Raw genomic sequence first — 27,690 nt, 5'->3', positions numbered from 1 at the left:
AAAAGGGTGCAAAGCCAGGGTTTGAGATATTGGTGGCACTTTCCCTTTACTCAGTAGAAGTGCTATACAGAGATTAGGATTCACAGGGTAAGGGAAAGAGGAAAATGTGGGAGGTTGGGAAGAGTTAGGGGTGACGTCCTTATCTTCCAGAAAATATGCTGAAATCCATAAGATTCTTGGGAATTCATGGGTGCTTTTTTAGTATGAATCCCCCGTCCTTTCCAAGAGTAAGCAACTCCTCTGAACCCACCCACCCCCCGCCCCCAACACACACAGATGCATGTTTAGGAGTTTCCAGTCTCTTACTACACTTTTTTTCAGTGCTTACTGCCCTCAACAAATTTCATGGCCAGTAGATGATACATGAAAATGTGACTGGTAGTGCTGTGATCATGGGTCTCTTCACTGAATTCATCCAGAAGTGCATTTGTGCCTACATTATAACCTAGTGGCTTTAGATCTATTTAGTCAGACAAGCCTTTTGTCTTTCTAGTTGGAGAATACTTAACTGAGGTATGCAGGGAGAGCTGACACAAAGGAGGTGAAATCTGCACACTGCAGTCATACTGGACATTAAGATATTTGTACATTAATTTATTTCAATTTAAAATAACTCTGAAGGTACTCATCCTAAGGTGTGGGTCCCCATTACACATTTAACATATACAATAACACCATCAGAATGCATTGTAATATAAATGGCTCCCTAGCTCACTATAAAACACTTGGAAATATATGCTATCTAGCAAGTAAAATAATAAACACAATAGACTTAAATAAAATAGACTTCTCCAAACCTCTCTTTTCTCAGCAAACCTCTCATGGAAAGACAGGCTTTTTACTGTGCCTTGAAGGTTAACAAATATGGCAGACCATTTGGACAATGAGTCCCTAGGTAATGTGAAATACCTTTGTATATGGCATAGCAGAGCTCCCACTGACTACAATGGGAGCAGGTCTGGGTCTCATGATGAATATCCACCCTTTGTTAGACCTCTTCTTGAGGTGTGACATATCCTGTGACATAGTGGAATAAAGAAACAAATACATTATTGTAATTCTTCTTACATTTATGTCTTTCAAAATTCTACTGAGGAGGTCCAAAAATGCTATGCCCACATGACATTTTACTACAGGAAGTAAGATATCTTCCCCAGTTCACTGGCTTTGGAGCCATATCCAAGCCAAAATTACTGTCCTGGTTTTCAAAACTCTGCATATACCACCTCCTTCCCCCACCTCACTGACCTATTATTATTCACCTGTTCCACCTTCCTATTTACCCATTCCAACAATCTTAGCCTCCCTCCCTGCCTCTTTTGAGGTTTCATAGTGAGAGATTTGTTCTTTCCCTTGCTCTGCCTCATTATAAGGAATTTCTTCATTCCTTTCAAGCCACTGTGCCACTTGATTTCCTCTTATCTCACCTGATAGCCTTAGGTTAAGTCTGACACTAAATACTTTTCACTCTTCATTCCCTTCATTATTGCTTCCTTCAACCTGCACCCCCGGTCACTGTAACTAGGTTAAAATAATATTTGTTTATATTTGTATTACTTTTAAATGTTAGATTTAGTTGTTTTTTTCAAATACAGATTGTAACATTTTCAGGACATTGATTGTGCGTACTGTATTTTTTAAAGCATAATGCAAATTTATGGAAATAGGTTAACAACAACACCTCACTTTATTTCTGTATATCATTTTCTCTTCTCTTTCTTTCTTTATCCAACTTGGTAAAATATAATCTTTCTTCCATCTCTTTCATTATATCATTTTGTGATTGAATAAAAAAATCCAGTAAAAAAATAAATTGAATTATGTTCCAAACACAAACCACCTTGTGGTCCCCATACCTTAACCTATTCTTATTGAAACATTTGCAAGTAGTTTCAGCAATGCAGGATGACTCATTTCAGACTGTAAGCCAGTCTCTCATCTGCTGCGAGGTCAGTGTTGCTGAGATCCAAACACTAAAGCCTCATCAAAAATTAAAATCATGTCTCAAATGGGAACTGAAATACAGGGCAGAGAGGGTCAGTGAAGCAGAGAGTATGGTTCACTGAACTGCTGTTTGCAAATGTGGCAAGAAAATCATTAATTTCCATTTAAAATATTTAGTAGTCCCTACGGAGATGTGAGATTGACTGGGGAAATGTAGTAGCCCTGAAGTTCCCTCTGTGTAGAGTCAGATTTATGTTGAAACCTTGACTGCTAAAAATCCACATTGATGGGAGAATACGGTGAGAGGAAACATGTTGGTGTTCCAGAGAAACATTATGCATCACATACCCCCCTGGGTATTAAGCACTATATTTTCTTCAGAGGTTAAACCATAAACACTTTCCATCCAAAATAGGATTTTTCTTATTTATTTATTTATTTTTCTGTTCAGTAGCACTATTTCATTACCAATTTTACATAACTCTGTTAATTACACTTGTGTGCTGAAATTAAATCAATATGTAACTAATTGCTAAAACTTTCCATTCACCTCTAGGTTACTGCTTTTTTTAAAAAAAAACCACCCTGAAAAATGGTGGTTTTTTTTTTTAAACTGAAACAAAAATAGTTACTGTCACACTGTCTGGAGTGGCTCAGACATGTGAATACCCACCTCAAGGCAGACTGTCACAGAACGGGACAGACACCCCAAACTGGTGGTATGTTCCATAATTAGATTTCACCAAACCAGTAACAAATGTGAACTGCTGGATATCTCTACCAGTCTTATCATGGAGTCAGACAGTCCCCTTAAACTCTCCAGTCTATCTTTCCACTCAGACAAACTGAACTTTGTGATAAAAGATCACTTTAGCCAAAAATAACACCAAATCAGGTTGCTACCTGACACCAGTCACTTACCCCAGATCAATTGGTACTCCAGATTTTACACCAAAGACAATACTGGTAGCCAATTCTATAGTAAACTCACTAAAGGTTTATTAGCTAAAAAGAGAAAATGAGAGTTATTGAGAGGTTAAAGCAGGTAAAATATATGTACCGGTGTGTCACAGTTTGAAGTTCCAAATGGTGGCAGTGATGTAATAAACTGCCAGTTTCCCCATGTCTTTTCAGGGGAAAAGATTCTCTGTTTGTATCTGATACACTTCCCTGTAAGAGTCCAAACTCTCTGGAGATGAAGGATCTTTCTTTGAAACCATATTTATAGCTTCTTCTGACAGAAAACAAGCTGACTGTGTCTCTACCCACATGGGCTTTTCCTTTGATGACAGTGAGTGAGGAATGCACTTTAAGTCTTTAACCTCTGGTCATCCCAAACAATAGCCACTTGCTTTGAAATTAGCAGGGTTTTTTTGGTTAAAGTCCTTCATTAGCATTCCACAAGGCTTCTTTGATGGGTTATTTAGTCAGAGGGTTATAAACAATATAAATGTTTGCTGTTGCATTATAACAGGATACAGATAAGTGAAAACAATGCAAGTTAACATCCCATTCCTTTTATGAAGTCTAAACACCAAATGCACTCTTCTACCGTCAACAATCACTTTGATCTATAATACACAAGTGAATTGGCCTGATTACACTCTGGCATGACCTGGTCTGCCAGCATCACAGTTAGTTAATAAACTAATAAATGTACAAAGCACATGTGTAAAATAACCTTGTTTCTTGAACATTATATAATGGGCGGAGGGGAGACTGGAATAATTTGTCACTCCAGTATGATTTTTATATTATATTTGTTTTCCTTTTTCTGTACAGCAAATAATCTGTATACTTTATTTTGTGCACCTAGATTTTCTGCCCCATGGTACTCAATAAAAGAACTGAATAAACACTGAAAATAATGTAGCATTCTCTATTACTTATCAAGGCATAGTATTAGATACACTACAGTCAGTGGTTGTATTAAATGTTCTGTTTCAGAGTAGCAGCCGTGTTATTCGCAAAAAGAAAAGGAGTACTAGTAGCACCTTAGAGACTAGCCAATTTATTTGAGCATAAGCTTTCGTGAGCTACAGCTATGCATCCGATGAAGTGAGCTGTAGCTCATGAAAGCTTATACTCAAATAAATTGGTTAGTCTCTAAGGTGCCACTAGTACTCCATTAAATGTTCTGTATTTTTCTTGCACACTAAATGGAGAGCTGATGGAAAAAAGGGGGCAAATTTTCATGAAAACTTTTACCCACACAATTTCCATTTTTCAGTCAGCTCTCCCAATTATCATGCAAGAAAAAGCTTTCTTTTCTCATTCATGTTTAAAAAATGTCAAGCAGCTCTATAGCTGGTCAAAAACCTGAGGTTACATTTTCAAAAACAACAACAACCACCTGCAAAAATGTCAGACTACTTTTTGGTCAAAGTTTGAAAATTTGCCACAAAATTCATCAAAAAAATCAAAATTGTTAAACAAAAAATCAACTCTAACAAACATAGAACTGTGCCTAGAGATTTTAAAAGGTTATGAAGGATGGAATTCACTCCTAGACACACAGTTGCTGAGGAAGGGAAATTCCTCAAATTACATCAGTGTTTCCTTTATATTGTTTGCTTTCTTATTTATCATGTGGCATCATAGTACTCATATTACCTCAATTTCAACTTTATAAATACAACTGAAAAGGACCCTGAACATGGTGACAGAGAAAGTATCATTATACTCTAGGGCAGTTTCTTAATACTATTTACCATATATATGAAACACACTGGAAATTTTCAGGATTCTGGTTTCTTTGTGTTTTCTGTGTTAACAGGAAAAAGAGATGTAAGAGCAGATGTCTGTGTGCTACCCACTACCTTCAAAGCAGATTGAATCTTTCATTATTGTGTTCAGGCAGTTCCTATGTAATTTCCTCAATCACACTGCAAACTATGCTTTATCACAGATTTGTGTGGGTGTAAATGTAATTAAATAAATCTTGATACTTGCACCCTTCTGTTTTATCAGTATAAAATTTTATTAAAAGTATGGTAAAATGGGACTTGGTATATTCTTCTGATGATCACAAAACTAACCCAAACAACTTGTCAGTTTTCAGAGTAACAGCCGTGTTAGTCTGTATTCGCAAAAAGAAAAGGAGTACTTGTGGCACCTTAGAGACTAACCAATTTATTTGAGCATAAGCTTTCGTGAGCTCACTTCATCGGATGCATAAAGTGGAAAATACAGTGAGGATGTTTTTATACACACAGACCATGAAAAAATGGGTGTTTATCACTACAAAAGGTTTTCTCTCCCCCCACCCCACTCTCCTGCTAGTAATAGCTTATCTAAAGTGATCACTCTCCTTATAATGTGTATGATAATCAAGGTGAGCCATTTCCAGCACAAATCCAGGGTTTAACAAGAATGTCTGAACAACAGTGGGGGAGGGGGGGAATAAACAAGGGGAAATAGATTACTTTTTATAAAGACTCAACCACTCCCAGTCTCTATTCAAGCCTAAGTTAATTGTATCCAATTTGCAAATTAATTCCAATTCAGCAGTCTCTCGTTGGAGTCTGTTTCTGAAGTTTTTCTGTTGTAATATCGCAACTTTCATGTCTGTAATCGCGTGACCAGAGAGATTGAAGTGTTCTCCGACTGGTTTATGAATCTTATAATTCTTGACATCTGATTTGTGTCCATTTATTCTTTTACGTAGAGACTGTCCAGTTTGACCAATGTACATGGCAGAGGGGCATTGCTGGCACATGATGGCATAGATCACATTGGTAGATGTGCAGGTGAACGAGCCTCTGATAGTGTGGCTGATGTGATTAGGCCCTATGATGGTGTCCCCTGAATAGATATGTGGACACAGTTGGCAATGGGCTTTGTTGCAAGGATAGGTTCCTGGGTTAGTGGTTCTGTTGTGTGGTGTGTGGCTGCTGGTGAGTATTTGCTTCAGGTTGGGGGGCTGTCTGTAAGCAAGGACTGGCCTGTCTCCCAAGATTTGTGAGAGTGATGGGTCATCCTTCAGGATAGGTTGTAGATCCTTGATGATGCATTGGAGAGGTTTTAGTTGGGGGCTGAAGGTGATGGCTCATGGCGTTCTGTTATTTTCTTTGTTGGGCCTGTCCTGTAGTAGGTGAGAATAGTTGCAGTGACAGAGTTCAGCTCAGCAGCACAGGCACTCTGAGCCCAACTGTCATAGTGTTCAGGAAGAAAAGATTTTAGCAAATAAAGGTCAGTGTCTTCAGCCCAAAGCTGTGATAGATGATTCCTGACTTTTTTTTAGAAGGTTGACTGTGCCGTATGTATAGCTGCATTATCAAGGATAAACAGATACATAAAGTACTCAGTGGCTTGTGCCTTAGTAGGGGTTTTCTAATAATATGTGGCTCATCAAACCTCTCATATAGACAGTGTACAATATATTTACCTCTAGAATAGATATTATGCCACTGAGAGACCTGCAACACTTTCAATGGCATAATACCTATTCTAGTGATGAATATATTTTATACTGTGTATTGTACATTGAGAGTGACTTGAAATTTACATAGCACAGTGTCAAGGTTCCTTCCCCACTCTGAACTCTAGGGTACAGATGTGGGGACCTGCATGAAAGACCCCCTAAGCTTATTCTTACCAGCTTAGGTTAAAAACTTTCTCAAGGTACAAACTTTGCCTTGTCCTTGAACCCTATGCTGCCACCACCAAGCGTGTTAAACAAAGAACAGGGAAAGAGCCCACTTGGAGACGTCTTCCCCCCAAGCCCTACACCCCCTTTCCTTGGGAAGGTTTGATAAAAATCCTCACCAATTTGCATAGGTGAACACAGACCCAAACCCTTGGATCTTAAGAACAATGAAAAAGCAGTCAGGATCTTAAAAGAAGAATTTTAATTAAAGAAAAAGTAAAAGAATCACCTCTGTAAAATCAGGATGGTAAATACCTTACAGGGTAATCAGATTCAAAACATAGAGAATCCCTCTTGGCAAAACTTTAAGTTACAAAAAGACACAAAACCAGGAATATACATTTCATTCAGCACAGCTTATTTACCAGCCATTTAAACAAAAGGAAATTCTAACGCATTTCTAGCTAGATTACTTACTAACAAGTTCTAATACTCCATTCCTGTTCTGTTCCCAGCAAAAGCATCACACAGACAGACAGACAGACCCTTTGTTTCCCCCCCTCCAGCTTTGAAAGTATCTTGTCTCCTCATTGGTCATTTTGGTCAGGTGCCAACGACGTTATCTTAGCTTCTTAACCCTTCACAGGTGAAGGGGTTTTGCCTCTGGCCAGGAGGGATTTTATAGTTCTGTATACAGAAAGGTGGTTACCCTTCCATTTATATTTATGACACACAGCATCTGTACTATATGTTGTTCTACGCAGTTCTCTATTATTATGTTAGTTCCTCTTCTTTATAAGCACCAAAGTCCCTCCAGTTGTATTTAACACTGTAATTGCACTTAGCTGTACCTTTTTGACCCTTCTTTAGTAAATAAAAACACTTAGCTCTTCTATAGCATTTTTCATCAGCAGATCTCAATGTGAAGGTAAGTATCATTATCCAGATAGGGAAAATGAGGGACAGAAAGAAAAAGTACCAGGGAAAAACATCCTCTTATTACTAAATGGATTGACACTAAACATGATAACATTAAATAAAATGTCCCTGCCTGCTTCCGAGCTGTGCAAACTCCAAATCTCTTTTTTTAAAAAAAGTGTACCAGGTCTCTGCTCTTCAAGATTTTTTTTTTTTTTTTTTTAATTTTCCTACTCAGGCCACCAGATATGCTTCCCCACTGCATATCATCTACTTTCCCTGAACATGATCAGTAGAGCTCATTGACATAAGGAGAATGTGGGTCAAATTTGAAAGCTCTATAAATAGAGGTTACATGTTTATCTAAGGTTTTGGACCCTAGTTACTTTCATCATATAGGCACAGCTCCCCAAAGGTAGGTAGGTGCCATAGTCATTTTCAGGATGCAGGGGTTAAGTCTTGGTATGAGAGAGGAAGGAAGTGGGAGGCCACAGCTCCTCAAATCCAGTACTAAATGCTGCAAAACCCATTAAACCATGATTATGCTGCAAAAATGGTGTGTTCCCCATGTAGGACAGTGGAGCCTTGGCAGCCTGTGCACTGAATAGCAGAAGATTACAATGCAACACAGCTGAACAATCTTCCTGTGCCAGGAACCTCTAACCAACAACAAGACTGGTCATCTAGTCATATTAGTATAACAGCTCAGAAGTATGCTCTAGTGCCACTAGCCAAGATAGCTCATGTTCCCCTAGTCCACATTGCTGGTATGCTTACAGAGCCCTGATATAACATTATTCCTAAATACTCCCTGGCTAGAACTAGAAATCACTTTATTTTCTTGATTTTTTTAGCTGGCTCCAATAAAAGTGGTGTCCAGCTTTCATACTACAGAAGCCCAAGCAAACCTCACACGTTTTTTGCTCCCTTGAGTGAAGAGGGATGTCACACCTGAAACAAAGGTTTTTATTGAATCTGTCCCTCAGGGTATTTTGGGGGGACGTAATAAAGCCATAAATTGAAGCTAAAACTACAGCAGCTGATGTTTTTCAAACCATGTTCATGCTGACATTTGAAAATGTTTTTTTTCCAGCAAAACAGCTTCACATACTGCAGTCATCAGCACTATATTACACTAACCAGCTGTGACTATTGTATAAAGGCAATTAACATAGCGAACATTGGGCAGGTACTTTTCCTGTTATTTTTTAAGTACAATTAAAACATTCAATGGAGCCATTCCAATGTACAGCTGCTGAGGCTCTGGCCCTATGGCTCAAATTGAAGTCAATGGGGTTGTATAAGTATAAATCAGGGTAGAATGTGGCCCCAAATATTTGACCAACTATTGTACTATGTGTGGGGTTTTACTGGTCCCACACTGGTAAAGAGGGGTTCACAAGGGCCTGCAGATGCAATTAGCCCCACACTCCTATACCTGTAGCAGAAATCAGGTGTGGAGAAGGGAATTAAAATGAAAAGACATAGGATAGTTAGGAGCTAGCTGGGAAGGAAAGTAGAGCTCTGCTTTTCCATCTCTGAGAGGAATCTGGCTGAGAAGGCTTGCTAGTTGGAGGAGTTTCCTAGTGGATGAGATGACTGGGCCCTTAGAGACTTATCAAAGGGCTGGTTGTTTGAAGACAGGCCCTGAGTAGATGTGTGGGGTCCTACTGAAGACTTGTTGGATGACCCTATTTCGAGTTCTTTGTTTTCTCATAGTTTTATACTTTTAATACTCTTGAAGTGGTGAGACTGAAGAGTGTTTTAGGTGAAGGACTAAAGCACCCCTGCACTGGACCACTGGAGACTCTGAGGCAGTGTGAGTAGTGCCCTGATGGGCCATGGATGAGTCCAGTGGAGGCCAATCCAGTCGCACAGTACTAATGAGACCAATGATCTGGAGTTCTGTGTGTGTAAGTATCCTGGAAATAGTTCTTGTGGATAAATACCAATTGAAGTAAATGGGGTTGTATGCAGGACAGGGCCCAACCTACTTTCAGGTCATAGACTAACTAGTGAAAAATTATAATCATCTTGAGACCAATAAGGAAAAGAACCCCAGCTATAAAGTAAGAAGAACAGAGATGGGAGGAGGTAGAAAGGCCTGGGATAGTGAAGGTGCAACAAACCCACGCCAGGCAGACTCTAAGAAACTGACAGAGAGACAAAGGTTTTAGGTTAAGTTGATGGACTAAGCTAATTTTAGATTAATAGAGGAAGGCCAGTGATGAAAAAGATGGGACTCCTAGAAAGACTGAAGGTGACCACTTTGCTTTGCGTCCTGGAATAGAACGGACCTAGTGTCAGGGTTCCTCCCCCCCCCACTCTGACCTCTGGGGTACAGATATGGGGACCCGCATGAAAGACCCCCTAAGCTTATTTCTAGCAGCTTAGATTAAAACTTCCCCAAGGCACAAATCCTTTCCTTGTCCTTGGATGTTATTGCTGTCACCACCAAGTGATTTTGATAAAAATCCAGGAAAAAGGGCCACTTTGAGTCCCTGTTTTCCCCAAAATATTTCCCCAAGCCCCTTCACCCCCTTTCCTGGGGAGGATTGAGAATAATATACTAACCAATTGGTTACAAAGTGAGCACAGACCAAACCCCTGGGTTTTTAGGACACTGAAAATCAGTCAAGTTCTTAAAAGAAGAATTTTATTTAAAAAAAAAGTAAAAGAATCACACCTGCAAAATCAGGATGAAAGGTAACTTTACAGGGTAAATAAAAAGATTTAAAACACAGAGGATTCCCCTCTAGGCTTAGCTTCAAAGTTACAAAAAACAGGAATAAAACTCCCTCTTAGCATAGGGAAAATTCACAAGCTAAAACAAAAGATAATCTAACACATTTCCTTGCCTCTACTTACAATTTCTGTAATTTTAGATGTATCATTTCAGGTATCTTTTCAAGAGTTGGTTTACCTGCTTGGTCTCTCTCTCTCTCTCTCTCTATCCAGAGAGAGAACAAACAGAGAGCCAAAACAAAAACCTCACTCCTCCTCCCCAAATTTGAAAGTATCTTCTTTCCTTATTGGTCCTTTTGGTCAGGTGCCAGCCAGGTTATTTGAGCTTCTTAACCCCTTACAGGGAAAGTGATTCTGTACCTCTGTCCAGGAGGGATTTTATGTTACTGCATACATAAAGGTTGTTATCCTTCCCTTTATATTTATGGCACCTAGAGTGAATAAATATTTAATAAAAGTTTTATATTTCCCCCACGTCCATAACTATCTGACTTAGTGATCATAATTTCACTTAGCACACCCCAAACTGAAGTTTGATGCCGATGTCAGTCATTGGTTCATACAGTAATGGTGGGAAATAGGAGTTAGTACTCTGTTGGTAATAGGATGACTATTTCTAATATTCCACATCTCAATATGGGTCCATTTTTTTTAGTATTCTTGGAGCACATAGGACCCCATTGTGCGAGGTGCTGTGCAGTAAAGATGGTCTTTGCCCTAGAGAGTTTACAGTCTAGGTAGCTTTACCTGTCTTTATGTGGGAGAGCGCAATTGTCCCCATAATCAGTTTTGCCTTCTAAGCTAAATCCACTGGTGGATTAGGCACTGGGCCAACAGGACGCATGCCCAGGGGCCCCAGCCAGTTGGGGAGGCCCTGGAAAAATGGATGCCCCCATGCCTCAACCCACTCCACCTGCCCAGAGCTCCTACTGGGGAGCAGGGACAAGGCACGGGGGCTTGCCCCGCTCATCGGCAGGAGCACCAGGTGGAGTGGGGCAAGCCCCCGTGCCTTGTCCCCGCTCCCCAGCAGGAGTGTTGGGGTAGGGGTTGGAGGGGGGGACTGCAGGGGGGCCCTTGCTCTGGCCCAGGGCCTCATAAAACCATAATCCACCCTACCATGAACTTAAAAGTTCAAATTCCTATGATTATATTGGGAATAACACCATAGCTTCAAGTCACCTGCAATAATTAACTCCAATTATGAAAAAGCAAGAGGAGAAAAAATATAGCAGCTTGGGTGTGACAGAATAGAGGGGGAAATGATAGAGGGATGATAATATAACCTGTTCTCTTTTACATCACAGTATACATTTCATTACTCACTTTAGGGGCCCTTTTACTCTGCCAGAATGGGGTAAAGGAACCTTGGTACAAACATAGAATTGTAGGACTGGAAGGGACCTTGAGAGATCAACATGAATCAACAATTCTTTCCCCCCCTAAATATATTGGGCTTATCTTTGCAATGAAACAAATGTAAATTGGGCTGCTAAATGTGCCTTTTCTAAATAAACATTAATGATAAGACAGATCTTTTTTTTTCTCATTTGTTTTCAGAAGCAATATTTATCCCCTTTAGCTTTTTATATTAAGAAAACAAGATGGCATTTGAATAGACCTTAATATAATCAGAAACATGCCAGATATTTTACTTTTCTCACTATAAATTCATCAGTACCACATGATGATTTACCCAAATGCTAGTAACACAAATATTTCTAATGTACTTGGCTATGTTCATGTGTAATTCAATCACAGAGGATCCATAGCCACAGGATATGACTATTGAAATGAGTACATTTAATCTCTGTTCTGGGTAGTACCTCTGTATTGAAACCTAACTAAATGAAAAAGTTGAAAGTAAGTTTCAAAGCTTTCTTTGTAAATAAACACAAATTGCCATGTTGTCCCCTGATCCAAGACCGTGATTCCTCTTGATGCTAATGGGAGTTGTGTGCAAGGGGTTGACAGCACAATATAAGAGAGTTTGGAAAGTCTCATAAATGCTAGTCTAAATTCATACACAAAGCATGAAATCCAGTTAAAGTGTGACAACTGTAACTTTGTGTCAGTGCTCATCATTGCCATGTAGGAGGCCTGGATTTGGTTCTTGGTCCCCGTCTCTCCTACCTTAACAGGTGGAATTGTTTGTGGTGTTTTTCCCTCCTTAGAAGAGTAGGGAACATTTTGTGTTTAAGCAGTCATTCCTTTAGTCAGTTATGGAACAGAAATGGACTCTGGAAAGAATCATCCTCACCTCTGTTGGCCAAGAGAACTATTTCTACGATGCTATGGGGAGTGTTAAGCAGGGGCTTGCAGGCAAGTGTATGACAAACGATTCATAATTGCCTCTACTAGTAGTAGGTACCTATTGGGACTTAAAGGTGATCTGAATGCTTGCTTTTAATAAAGCCATATTATATATTGTGAAATATGTGCTGCTCGGTGATCTTAGTCAGTATATATGTCTTAAATACATTGTTTTAAAGAGTAACAATAATATATCTACATTTAATTTTCTCCAGAAGTAAAAATATGTTGAGGGTATTATATGGCTAACACAGCCTGAAGAAAACAAGTCATCTTCAATGTTTACTAAAATATGCATAGCAGCAATTTATGATAATCAGTCTGAGATTTTTCTTTGACCTACCATTTGTAATGATTAATAGATCTGACAATGCTGAGACCTACTCTCTGTTTTTATTTAATTTTTTTCCCGTGGTACGTTGTGGCATAGCTTCTACTATTGTTCCCACTAAATATCTTATCAAGGTTTTTTTGGGGGTGGGGAGAGGTGGGGGAGAATAATCATCATGTGCATTGATTATTTTTATGTTAATACAAAATAACTAGTATGATTATTCATTTATAGGAAATAATTTACCTGATACTGTATCCTTAGAACACTGCAGATGAACAGAAATGGCATATTCATAAAGGATAAATGACTTGTAGGCATTCAGTGCACGTATGGCTATGTTTATTAGCCAAAACACTGGGTGAAATCCTGGCCCTGTGGAATGCAACAGGATTTTATCATTGATTTCTGGGGCACTAAATTTCACCCATTCTTTGCCAGACAAAGTTTCTAATTTGTTCCTTTCTTCTAGGACACAACTATAGATGAAAAACAGTATGTTTAGAATGCGTAACTGTAAAGGAGAAAAGACATAGACTGAAAATATAAGCTGCACTTAAGCTCATGGTTTGCTTTTTAATATAACTCTTTGGTTAATTTTTAAACAATGCCACTTATAAAATGGGAGATAGAGTAGATATTAAGTTAGACTAAAATAAAGGGCTACACTTTCAAGAGGTTTGCATATCCAGGGTTGGATTTTATACACACAACAATGTGTACAGTGCAAATGCATTGTACACAAATATGATTGCACATATATTATGTTTTTAACAATTGCTCCCTACATCTTACTATATGTATTTAGATTTGAAGAATAGTGAAAAAAGAAGTCACCTCTACAGAGAGTTCAAGGTGCAAAGATACTTCTTTAACCTTACAATATATAATATGCTCAACAGCATTCAAAAAACAAGAATTGAGTATGGACCAATTAATTCAACCAGTCAGTAAACCAGCTACCGCTCCGCCCCCTGAAAAAAGCTCCTGCTCATCTCCAGTAACTTACCCTCAGCCTTCTTCAAAAACCCTATTAAATAAATGTGATCCCACTCCTTGCAGCCTGTGCACACATGACTATGAAATTGTGACCACGACTGTGCTGAAGGGCAATAAGTGATCAAAAATGAAGACTAGTAAACTTAAACAATGCATGTGGTCTTTGTTGTGCCTTCAGAAACCTACAGACAAAACAGGTATTGCACATGTACACTGTGTAGCTCCAAAGTAGTGTCTGGGTGTTTACAATCACGTATTTAAGATGTGTAAGTATTTGTACACACAAGTGCGAGTGGAGTGGAGTGGAGTTCATTTCCCTTTTTGCAGGTGTACCTGATGTATCTTCTTTTGAAAACATAGCTATAAAGGTAGGTGTAAACATTGCACTGGTCACTTGAGTTTTTCAACAAAGCCTTACATTTTGTTACATTCAGTTATGACTTAAATTTTAATTAACTGCTTGTCATTTTTCACAAGACTTTATGGACCAGAAAAAGCAACAGATTCTGTTAACCAATAATTTATATAAAGAATACTGTACCAATAGTACTTCTTTTTAGATTAGTTAATGTTATTCCCATCAAAGCGGTCTTTTCACGCTGGGGTCTCACATAGTGATTCTCCGAGTAACTAATTCAGATCCACGGCAGCAGTTTGTTATAAGCCAATCCTAAACTGACTTCAAGGCAATGAAAGCTGAACTTTTCGTTGAAAGAGTGGGAGGTAGGAACTGGGAAGACAAGAAGATTTCAGAGTCGAGATGGTAATAACTGAACGTGACCATGAAAAAGGTAGGCTGCTCTTTGAGCTAAAATAATCCCATCGTTGTGTGAAATTCCACAGCAATCCATAGTATTAAACTGAAAAAAGTTTAGCTCAAGAAGGGGAAGGAATTGAAAGTAGATGTATGTATCTTTTTCTTTAAGGATGTGTTGGTTTGTGTTAGGGCTAATCACTAACCTCCAGATTTACACTCAGTTATACCCATAAAATCCCATTGGCATCATAGATGTTGACATCATCCAAACTGGAACTAGCAAATACTCTTTCTGGTTTAGGATCCAATCCTCGACCTCAGCCATAGGGATGGGCTGGACTGGAGATCTGAATCTAAATTCTCTCTGCCCTAAATTCAACAGTGTACATGTATGAGGTTCTAACTTTGTACCATTTCTATCGCTAAACGTTATCTTACTTTTATATAAAACAATCAAAAGAATCATTTGTAAGTATCTCTACTTTTACATGTTACAATGAATTTAGCAAAACTAACATTTCTTATCACTTCACCTATCCCTAACTTATGCAAAAGGAAATAGTATATGATTATTTGCAGGGATGAGTGCAAGAGTGAAATGAGAGACATAAGGGGAAATGGCTCTTGTATTCTTTTTAAGGAAACAAAAAGGTAATTCTGTATTTGGAAAAGTACTGTCGTGATTATTTTAAGTGTATATGCTGCAGCACGGATAGGAAAGTATAATCAAGTTAAAGCATGGACTGTAATAGGCTGAGTGAAAACATGTACAGTAGAAAAAAATGTGGTACCAGAACTTCTAGGAGTTAATTGTGCTGTCCTGGATAATGGTCTACGAAGGTTTTGTTGGGAAACAACTGAATTAAGCATTGTCCAGGTAAGCTACAACTTATGGCGAAATCCTGACTTCACTGAACTCAATGGCAAAACTCCTATTGACTTCAACGGGGCCAAGACTTCATCCTTATTGTTTTAAATATATCCACAGGGCTACCCATATAGCCACAGATATTCAGCTAGTCCATTCCACTAATGTCCCATCAAACGATTCATTATCTAAAAAGAGAGAGAAAACTGGATAGTCCTGAAATACCATCTGATTCAAGGCTCCTATGTGGTAACATGCCAAAGGTAGGAAGATGCACTACTCTCTAGGAAACATGGTAAATATGTTACTAGGTATAGAATTTAAGAAATCTATTGGTAAGGGTGGCAATTTTGCAACAGAAAAACTTCAAAAACAGACTCCAATGAGAAACTGCTGAGCTTGAATTAATATGCAAACTAGATACTATTAACTTGGGTTTGAATAGAGACTGGGAGTGGCTGGGTCATTACACATATTGAATCTTTTTCCCCCGTGTTAAGTATCCTCACACCTTCTTGTCAACTGTCTAAATGGGCCATCTTGATTATCACTACAAAAGTTTTTTTTCCTCCTGCTGATAATAGCTCATCTTAATTAATTAGTCTCTTACAGTTTGCATGGCAACTTCCACCTTCTCTGTATGTGTATATCTATCTTCTTACTACATGTTCCATTCTATGCATCTGATGAAGTGGGTTGTAGCCCACGAAAGCTTATGCTGTAATAAGTTTGTTAGTCTAAGGTGCCACAAGTACTCCTGTTCTTTTTTCATTAAATTTGTTTGCTAAACACCTAATTTATAGTAGATAATGTAGGTTGAGATTTCTAAACCTGTCCAATTTCCACTAATTTTAATATCTGGGGGTGATATCCTGGTGCCATTGATAAACTATTGACATTATATGGGTGTTTGTGAAATATATATAAAAGGACTATACATATAGACACCACAGAAGATTTCTACCAATTTGAAAGTGCCTTTGCCATATCTGCTGTGGTAGAAATGGTCACGAGAATATTTGGTATTGGAACACATCATAAATAATACATTGTGAAACTTACTTAAAAGTAAGTTCCAGGACAAGGACTAATACAAACATGTAAAAGAAAGAAGATTAGAAAATATTGATGTACAGATATATAATTCTCACATGCTTAGGAATAGGAGCTTTAGGAATTGAAGTTTACTTGAGATAAGAAGATACAAAACTGGTTTAAGATCAAAGTTGAGTTGAGATAATACAAAATACATTTCTGTAGTCTTATGAATTAAACACTACATGCAACCCTTTATTCTGAGAGATTGTTGTAATTTGGGAAAATATGAATTTTAATTAACTTACTGTCCTCCTGCAGCTTGTTTTGGAGATTTAATTTACATGACTTAACAATGCACATATGCAAAAGTACTGTTCTTCTGTTGGAATCCTGAATGAGAGCTAAAGGATAAGTACCAAATTGTACAAACCTTACTCATTCAAGTTAGTTCTACCGGCTTCATACAAGTAAGTGCTCACCAGTGTAAGGGTTCCACATCTGGCCTCTTAAGCCTCAATCCTGAGCTGCCCTTTACAGTGGTGGACCCCTGAATATTGAGCCCCACTGACTTCAATGCAGTGGTCCACCCAGGTGGAAGACCATGCATAATCAGGGCTAATGTCTGCTTTTTAGTTGTCTGTGTATCCCTCAGAACCCTAATCATGTGTGAAGAAAATAGGAGTAAGGAAGAAGAAAGGGACAGATTGCTGCCAAGGGAGCCCATCAAATGGGCAGAAGTGGGGAGCAAAAAGGACTTGCAGCTTTGAAAGAGAGGAGCTGATTCTCCAAAAATGTGTGCATAAGCCACATCTCTAATGGTATCTTGAAATTCTTGCAGCAGCATCTTGCAGCATAAGCACACATGGTAATACTTAACAGCATCTCTCATAGGAACGCTTACACTGGTAGTATTTTGGTACTTCCCACCCAGGCCAAAATCAAGTATGAAGTGGCAAGGTCTTTTAAAAAGAGGTGAAACTACCTAATTTTTTCCTAACTTCTACAATTCAGGTCAGATTAGATTCCAACCTGTGGAGAACATTGTCTTTACTGCTTTTCATCCAAACTGGTTTGTCCTTCTCTGGTTGTCACAAACATCCTAGTTTATTATTGATCTATAATGCCAGTTCTTAATATGCGATAAGAGATCTAATCTAATGTGACTGCATTTAATAAACCTTCATGGAGAACACCTACAGATGATTCAATTCAAAATCTGTAATGTTTTTATGTGCTCCTCTGCATCAAATGATTTTCCCATGCCTTAGTCACAATTTAGAGCAAGATGTTGACTTTTCCCTGTGGATGAAACTTTTAACTGAATCTGATATTTTTAGGTGCTGCCTGTTGTTGTTAAAAATAACTTATTGGATTTGATTTACCACAAGAAATAAAACTAAAAGCATTTAAATCAGCTCAATTAAAAAGCTACATATCAAAGCAACATTATAGCTCTGCAAAACATACAAACAAACAAAAACAACCCAAAATCCACATTGACAATAATTTAAAACAAAACACCAACATCACCATCATCATTTTTGGACCGCAGGAAACAAACAAACTAGTTTTCTTTCAAGACGGATTTCTAGATCTACTCTGGAGTAAAATGAAACTACATCACTCCACTCTTTCCCTTCAATATCCAATTCAGGCTTTGGGTTTTTCCTATAGTGTAATCCCTTCCCCAAAAACATAATTTATTTTGCCTTTAGGGAAATATCCTGCCATTGAAATGTATGCAAAACTTCCATTGCCTTCCTTGGAAATTTTGCACATGAGTTGATAGAGTATGATCCTTGGAATTCATTAAGGAGGACATTTTCAAAAGTGGCCAGAGGTTTTTGAATGTCTCATTGTTTGGCTGTCTTGACATGCCAAGGGATCTCACTTTCATAGGGTGGAGCTGAAATTGTCAAGGGATTCTAAAGGAGTTATGTGACCAACTTCCACTGATTTCCATTGAAGGTTGGGTACCTACCCCTTTTAAACCTCGTTGAAAATCCCATTTCAGGTGAAAGCCTGGCCCTTTTAAGCTGCCCTTTGTTGGAATAACTGTTGAATTGGTTTTGTTAGGCATTTGCTCCTTCTCTTCTCTCCAGAAAATTTGCACTGGGGCCATAAAAGTGTCTAATAAAACAGGTAAAAGAACCACATAATTCTGTATTTAAAAAAATAATAAAAATTCAAACCAGGTAACATCAATAACAATAGCTAGCCTAAAGAGTCTGATTTAGCTAGGCAAATTAATAGATTTAGCTAGGGAGTATGGAGTCAGTTAAATGACAATTTAATTTAATAAAGCATTAAACCAAAGTCACAAAAATGAGGGGAACTAGAAAGCCATCAAGGCAAATCTATGATAAATCAATAGGCATTCACATTGAAAGGCTGTATAAAAATATTCTAGAGTCAAACTAGTAAATTTCTAACTGGCTGAATTAATTATAACTCCTATCATTAACCTCAAGAAAGCCCATATGACCACTTTTAGCTCAGAAATTAACACAATAATGCCAATTCAGAATATTTTGTTTTACAAAGTATCTTTATTCCACTACCCACTAACAATTAGCATTCAGTAAATTGCTTTTCTCAGCAATGGAAATCTTATCATTAGCAGTACATTTCTGTTTGTGTCCTTAGTGTGAATATGTCTTGTTAGTCAAGTCCTATATATTTCTTTACCAGTTTAAGATAATAGAGGGGGGAAATGTCCTTGCCAAGAAGAAAAATATAAGTAGCTTATAAATAGAAAGAAGAAACCTTAAAATAAGTATGGATGTTATTCATCAGTAATAAATAAGGAGTGTCATAGAAGCCTTTCAGTGAACCCAGAACTTTGTTATAAAAAGTATGACAATAATGATAATTGGCTATTTATTCACCACTGCCAGCTATGCTAAAGCCATCACAGTTACATTCCATACAGAAAGCAAGTTTTAATTATGTGTGCATATTTCTAAATGAAATAATTATTATAACAACAGAACATGTTTATCTAGTAATTGTCATTACTACATTATACAGATGTAACCTATTTCAGCCAGGAAATTGTAAGGCTTGTAGTCTCTACAGTTCATGCTTCCCATGAAATAATTAGTGTGATATAAATAATAACTGCTACCTAAAACTGAACCTTCTTTTAAGCCTGATTAGCAGATGGATGAATCAGGGCCTTACATCAAAGCTAACGCTAGGCAATATCTCTGCCGTTCATAGCAACATACAGCAATATCTCTATCAATATCTAGGCAATATCTCTGCCGTTCATAGCAACAAACCAAAAAGCATCACATAAATTGTAATTAGCATATAATCCAGGTCAGAAGTACTTCTGCCTTTTGCTGGCAGATATATCATTTATACACGGTAACATGCAGAGTAAGAAATACAGAATTAGGGACTATGAAATCAAAACACATGCCAGGTAGGGGTTGATTTTCAGAGATGCTGAGCAGTACCTCAACTCCAGATGAAGTCACTGGGAGTTGCATGTATCCATCTTCTTTAAAAACCAAGTCCATAATATTTTTCTCATGGAAGAAATAGAATAAAAATAAAATACTCTATTGATTGCGAGTACCAAAACATTTTCTTTAGTTTTGTCTCTCACTTGGGATGCTCATTAGCATAACACTGGCACGTCTAAAATTTATTATCCAAACCTCAGTGCTTGGGTGATACTATGTCTTATCACCATTTACAGCTTGTCTACACTTGAAACGCTACAGCAGCACAGTTGCTTCAATGTAAACACTTCCTACCCTGCTGGGAGTGCTTCTTCCTTCATGGTAGGTCATCCACTTCCCCGAGAGGCAGTAGCTAGGTTGATGCAAGAATACTTCTGTCGAGCTAGCACTGTCTACACTGGGGACTTAAGTCATTTTAAGTATGCCAGTACGTGGATTTTTCACACCCCTGAGTGGTGTAGTTAAACTGACCTAATTTTCTAGTGTAGACCTTGCCACAGGATGAAGGGATAGTGGGAGAGAGTGAAATTAAAAAAAAAAAAGTGAGCGATGAGACGATAAATTGAAAAGTATCAAGTCACGTAAAAGCAGTGCCACATAAAAGACCAAACACAGAATGTACTTTCTCCCTTTAAATAACCACATTTCCAACCTACCCAAAATATACTGATGTATGAAACACTGAAAATGTGTTAGAAGAGCAGTAGAAAATGTATGGAACTGTGTTGTTTGACTTTGCATTTGCCAGTGACCATTGTGGCCTAATTCCTCATCTTGCAATAAACTCCACATGAGCTCCTTGTAGAATTGGGATGACAGGGAGTATTGTAATAAAATTAGATCTTTACCATTGTATGACTCAGTGGGAGACTGTTTTACTTGGAATTAAATAAGTGTATGTAACAATATCTGCTAGACCCAGAGGATTTTTTCCCAATGTATTTCTATCACCTATTTTTATTCTTCAAGAACGTCAATAAAAATAAAACTATAACTAAAACTTCGTACAGAATCTTCAATTCTTGCTTTCTCTCTGACAAACCGTGTTCATTATAAATTTACTTTTTTATAGGATTTGTTTATTTTCCATGTTCAATAACTGCTAAGAAAAGAAAAAAGACGACTTTCCTTGACAACTTTGTTCTTTTCCTCTTCTGAACATTGATTTCTATTCTCCACATTGCTTTTTGGTTTTTTTCCTTGTTTTCATCAGTGTCACTGACTATTTTTAATGATCTCAACACAATTCTGGGAAGGGGGTCTGTTAAGATTAAACTTGATAAGTTTATGGAGGAGATCGTATGATGGGATAACATGGTTTTGGTAATTAAATATTCATGGTAAATAGGCCCAATGGCCTGTGATGAGCTATTAGATGGGGTGAGATCCGAGTTACCCAGGAAAGAATTTTCTGTAGTATCTGGCTGATGAATCTTGGCCATATGCTCAGGGTTTAGCTGATCGCCATATTTGGGGTCAGGAAGGAATTTTCCTCCAGGGCAGATTGGAAGAGGCCCTGGAGGTTTTTCGCCTTCCTCTGTAGCATGGGGCATGGGTCACTTGCTGGAGGATTCTCTGCTCCTTGAAGTCTTTAAACTACGATTTGAGGACTTCAATAGCACAGATATAGGTGTGAGGGTTTTTTTGTAGGAGTGGTGGGTGAAATTCTGTGGCCTGCGTTGTGCAGGAGGTCAGGCTAGATGATCATAATGGTCCCTTCTGACCTAAATATCTATGAATCTATGAATTCACAAGCACTCTAAATGGTAGGACAAGAGCAAATTGTTGTCAGTCTTTGAACAGCTACTATTTTCTTACCTCTCTCTAAGCAGCAGAATAGTATTTTTTGTCTTGTTAAACAAATATCTTGAACCTGGATGCCTCATGTCACTAAACTGTACCAGGTTACTGTAGAAGAACTTTCGGACCTTAGCAGTGTCCCTTCAGCAGCCTATCTAATGTCTTCTGCATCTCCCTTAGGAAGCTCTTCTCCTCCATCATTTTATAGCCCAGAACAATTTTTTCTACTGTTTTCCCCCTTCCCCCTTGTTCTGCACCACCACAACATGGACCTGTGCCTTCATGGAGCCTGTGATGTTGCACTCCATAACATCTTACGAAAATATGCTTTCAGTGTGAATATAATGTGCTTTATGCAAAAGGTCTCTTGGAAGGTACCATTACAAAGGTTATAATCTAATGAGTGTGTTCATCCTATTTGTTTCCATGTATTATTTCTATGTCTGGAGTTAGGAAAATAAGATATAAACTTGTATTACTGATGTAAATACATTAAGTGGAAGGGTGCTTTGGAAGGGTGCTTCAGAATCAATGAACTGTGAATGGGTTTGTTTACTTGCAAGCCTTCCTGTGTTTGTGTAAGCCAGCCCAGGAATAATGGTGGAATCCATCTTAAACCTGGTGCTTTTCCATTTAGAAGGAGGGGTGAAGATCCAGAGAGACAAAAGATTCCCGCCTTGTGCCAAAGCTATAAAAGGGGGTGGGAGAGAACAAAGAAGGTTGACAGTCATGAGAAATCCCCTAGTTACCACCTGAGCTGGAACTAACAAGGACTGTACCAGGGGAAAGGATTGGGCCCAGACTAGAAAGGAGTCTAGTCTGTGAAAGAAGCTTATTGGAACATCTCTGACGGTGCCTGCAAACAGTTTCTTAATGTATTAGGCTTCGACTTGCGTGTTTTGTTTTATTTTGCTTGGTGACTTACTTTGTTCTGTATGTTATTACTTGAGACCACTTAAATCCTACTTTTTATACTTAATAAAATCACTTTTGTTTATTAATAAACCCAGAGTAAGTGATTAATACCTGGGGGACTAAACAGCTGTGCATATCTCTTGATCAGTGTTATAGAGGGCAGACAATTTATGAATTTACACTGTGTAAGCTTTATATAGAGTAAAACAGACCCATTTGGGGTTTGGATCCCATTGGGAGCTGGATGTCTGGGTGTTGGAAATAGGTGACCTGCTGAGCAGTTTTTGGTTAAAGTCTGCAGCTTTGGGGGCATGGACCAGACCTGCATCTGTGTTTCAGCAGCCTAGCGTGTCTGGCTCCACAAGGCAGGGTTCTGGAATCCCAAACTGGCAGGGAAAACAGGCTCAGAGGCAATCTTAGCACATCAGGTGACAGTCCCAAGGGGGTCTCTGTGGCCAAACCCGTCACAGCACCATCTGATCCAAAGCTACTATTAGACCCTTTTACTAATATTGCAGTCCTACAGTTACATTATAGGTTCAGTGCTGTTGTACCGCTTTCAATCATATGGTTCTGTTTGGAAATCTATTGTATTTCTTTAATTACTACAGTGTGTGAGACAATTGTTATTGCAAGATGGAACACTAAATTATTTCAGAACCTTAGATTTACAAAAAAATAAAAAATGAAAGGTATTTTAAGTAATTACTAATATGCTGATGTAATAACTTCATATTATAACAGATTATATTCTATTGCAGTTAATTGGCTTTCACAGGTCAAGCTGAGACTAAGATTTTTCCTGTACTGTTAACCTGGTTTTACAAGGTTTATATTTTTTTAAGCACACTTAGATAGATAGATAATTCTATATCTATCTATCTATCTATCTATCTATCTATCTATCTATTGTGACAAAGCTCTGTCCTTGTCTCTGTGGGTCCCACATTTCCTGGCAGATTTCACTAGCCTCAGAGGCTCACTGTGACCCTCTAGAGACAAGGGTCACAGTCTACTGAGCCATTTTCATCATAAGCCAGCAAGGGAGGTGAGGAGAAGCTATCCTCCCTTGCACAGTCTCTGTTGTCTCCCGGTCTCAGTGATTAATCGGAGGGGGCAAAAGGGGTAGCCAGGGCCCACCCTCTACTCCAGGCTCCAGCCCAGGGACCCTAATAGTATCAGCTATGGTAGCTGACCTTTTAGAAACATGACAGATACAATTCCCTGGGCTACTTCCCCACAGCAGCCCCCACTTCCTCAAGCTCCACTTCACCCTTACCTCAGGGCCTCCGTCCTTGTGCCTGATATGGTGTGTCCTGCTCAGTCTCTCCAACAGCACAACTTCCTCCCACAGCTCCTGACATCTACACTCACCTGACTAACTGGGAGGCTTTCAACTAGTTTCAGCCAGTCCCTGATTGGCTTCAGGTGTCCCAATCAACCTAGCGTTATCCCTGCCTTCTGAAAAGTTCTTAATTGGCCTCAGGTGTCTTAACTGACCTGGAGCAGCTGCCATTTAACTTATCCTGGTACCAGGGATTTCTTTAGCCTGGAGCTAATATATCTATCTCCCACTACTTTTCTATAGCCATCTGGCCTTGCCCAATCACACTATCATCGATCTCATCTATCTATCCACACACTTAAATTCATGGCATAAGATTCACTAGCGTTTATTTCAGATGTTAAATACACCTCTCTGCTCTAGCAAGAGTTGGATGGTGTTTCTCTGATCATCCTTCCTGGACACTTCTTTTGATGGCTGCTTTAGCTGGAGACCACCATAAGAGTTGTTCTGACAGTGCCTGCAAAGATGATGCACAGAATTGAGTATACACTTGGGCAGTCATGGCCAGGCCTATTTCTAGCCATCACCGGTCAGAACTGGTTGGCTGTGACTGACTCAAAAGAGTCTAGGTTGAGGGCCTCTTGCATTATCAAAGCCCCTTTCAGGTGGGTTTTCTTCTGCCTGGGGTCTTCAGCCCAGATTAGTTCTGGCTTTAGTTCATGGACCCAGTAGAGAAACTGGCCCACTATATGCAGCTATCAGATTTGCTGTAGTCTGAATAGAAATGGGCCAAAGCAGAACATCTGAGCCAGCTACCACTAAAGCACAGGAAATTTATAGCTGCATGTTTTTCTGATACTGTGCATTTTCCGTCATTGTGAAAATCACTCAGGACAAGGGACGGGCATTTGTTATAATTTCTTTCCTAATGAAAGATTATTTATTTATTTTAAATTGTAACTAAAGCATTTTAAAAGCTGTAAAGTCCCAAAAGGACACAGTTGCTTGTAAAAGCCTTTAGAACTAATGCTGTCATTAACCATTTGTTTTTATAACATCTCCTCAGCATCTCCTCAGCAGACATGAACTCAAGTTGTTCAGCACCAAAGCATAAACCTGTATCCAAACTGTGCTCAGTGGCAGAAGTAATAGGCTCTTATCCTCTAGACGGACTTGCCACTAGAGGGGAACCATAGACTTTGCCATCATATTTATATATGATGTAGTTCTAGGTTTTAGAGGTCCACAGAAGTTCAAATCTCTCTGCAACACCCTGAACTTGAGCTAAAGAATTATATCCATTAGTTGGTCAAATCAGTAAGCATTTATCCTCTGTGTGAGCGAGATACTAGATTGGGTTGCAATTTAGCTACCATGTTACGTTTTCATATAGGAAACAGGAACTGTTTCACTGATGCCTAATGTACCAAATGCAGTGATCAAACTTAGACCTGTAGTGTAGTTTCATGTACTTTATTCAGCTATACTGAAGTGTCAGTGTTCCACATCACTTAAATACCAACCACTGTGGTCTGCTGTATCACAGTGCATTATTCACATGGATTGATCTAGCATTACTCATCAAAATATTTCTGCTTTTATTGATTATTTTACAATTATTTATAAGAGAAAGTTTAAAACATAATTAATCAAAGAAAGTTCTGCCATGATGGTAACATCCTTTTGGCATTCCTATGAGACAATACCTGTAAAAAACCCTATGAATTCTCTGGAAGATCAAACAATCCTCAGCACTGTTTAAGTCATTAGAATAGGGAAATTTATATATGAGGAACAACATGCCGACAACTTCCTTTTGCTAAGAATCTGTGAAGTTTAATAGTTGTGGGTTTCAGTATGAATAATCATTCAATCTTTAGGTGATTATCCAACTGGAGATGAGAAAACTTCAAGTTGCTTCATTTGCAACCCACTTGAGCAACACTTGTTCAAAACTTTATCTTGAACTTAGATGCTCCTGGATTTGTTTTCTACATAGCAGAAAAAGGAGCACTTTCTAGCCCAAGCAACCGTTCCTATCCCTAACTACATATTTGTCAGTTCTTTTTCTGGTATGCCTCCTAGCATGAAGACCTGTGATAAAACTCATTGCTGAATAATATGTTGACATAATGCTTGTAAATTATCAATCATTTATCATTCTATTGCTGCATCTCACCTCTAGCATTTAAAGATGAAATGTGGGTCAACATAATAATATGATACTGTCTATATACTTCCTCTGAAGTCTGACATGTTTACAGTGGCTCTGTCCATGCATCAGTACTAGTTGTCTGGCAATATTGTTAATAACTTACCCTTTGAGACTTGAATGTACAAAACAACTTGAAAAAGGTTAATGAAACTTCCTTTGGGTGAAGTCTAGGTTAACATAAAGTCCAGCATTACTCACTGTAGGTTTTTTTTTTTTTGTCATTTAATATTGTCCATAATAGATCAACACAAAATATTATTAATTGTAAAACATTAATTAGCTGCTGAGAAATTGTGTTTCTGATATGGTGAAAACAAGCTGAACTGCACTAGTGGAGAAGCAGCATTTTCATTCTTTTAAACTCGGGAAAAGCCTCATTTTGCTGGGATGGGTTTACACAGTTGTACTCATATGGAACAATGATTATAGTCAAAGCCTAGACCACATACAATATAAACAGAGAGACCATTTTATAGACAATATGTAAACTATTTCAAGGTCATGTATATTTTTAGACATGAAGACTTTATCTCCCAGTGCACTCAGTTGGTCTGAGAATAAAGACAATAAACCATTATTCATTAATCTTACTTGTCCTTGAAAAGTGACCTCTTACAGGAAGATAGCCTGTCACCATTCAGAACATTAATCCCACTTAAATGAATCAGGTATCTCAAATGAATCTCAAATGCAGAAAGAGCCCTTGCCTCCACTCTCAACTTTCTGATATTTTTTTTCTAGAGTTAGTGATCACTGGATCCTTTACTGGATTTACTGGATTCAGTTCTCATTTCTCTTGGGACAATTAGGTTTAATAAGAATTCAAGTTCTTAAAGGAAAAAATAGCATGCTCCATAATTACCTGCTGCCACCTGGCCTCAATGACAATCACACCTGGTCTGGCACATCTTCTTTGTTTTGCAACTCAGTGCAGTCCAATGGTTTCCAAGAGCCCTCTTTGACAGTGAATCTGAAATTCTGATTCACAGAAGCATGTAGCTCTGTCTTTTCCTCCTCCTCCTTCTTCTGCTTTTTTGCAGCGTGGGGATAATTGCTTGCCTCTGTTGATAATGTTAGTGTTGTGTAGCAAACATAATCTATTTTCCCCAAATACACAGGGAGCAATAGCAAATGGTTTTACTATGGCTTTTTGGCACCAGTTAAGTTTACCCTCTGCTTTCTACTTCTCTCTGAAGTACAGCTACATTGTTTGCTATATTTTAGATGCTACTTTGATGTTGCTGGATGTCATCCCCAGATAACTTATGTTAGAAATGTCAGAGAGTTAATGACTGGAACTGATCATAAGCAGTTTCTGCTTCAAGGCTGAATCAGTTGTCAAACCTGTTCTGCTGCCCAGTTTTTACCTAATATGCTGTTTGATGCACAATGGCGATCAGTTTCTAAAATACTGTTAAACAAACAGCAGATGTAGGTTGGATAGCCTAAAGTAGAAAAATAAAGACTCAACCCCACACGCCTGTACTGATTTGTGCATAAC

General features: G+C 38.4%; 1 long non-coding RNA gene across 1 annotated transcript in view; it reads right to left on the bottom strand.

Moving 5' to 3' along the window:
• LOC122466027 overlaps positions 1 to 27,194 on the bottom strand; it is an 82,689-nt gene extending 55,495 nt beyond the window's left edge. Inside the window, exon 1 of the long non-coding RNA XR_006291227.1 lies at positions 27,052 to 27,194. This is a non-coding gene — a long non-coding RNA (uncharacterized LOC122466027). The remainder of the gene's footprint in view (positions 1 to 27,051) is intronic.
• Positions 27,195 to 27,690: the final 496 nt, after the last annotated feature.

The sequence above is a fragment of the Chelonia mydas genome, chromosome 5 (genome assembly GCF_015237465.2).
Source record: "Chelonia mydas isolate rCheMyd1 chromosome 5, rCheMyd1.pri.v2, whole genome shotgun sequence".
NCBI classification, from domain to species: domain Eukaryota; kingdom Metazoa; phylum Chordata; order Testudines; family Cheloniidae; genus Chelonia; species Chelonia mydas.
The sequence above is the reverse complement of the archived record's forward strand: the minus strand, read 5'-3'. Positions and strand labels throughout refer to the sequence as shown.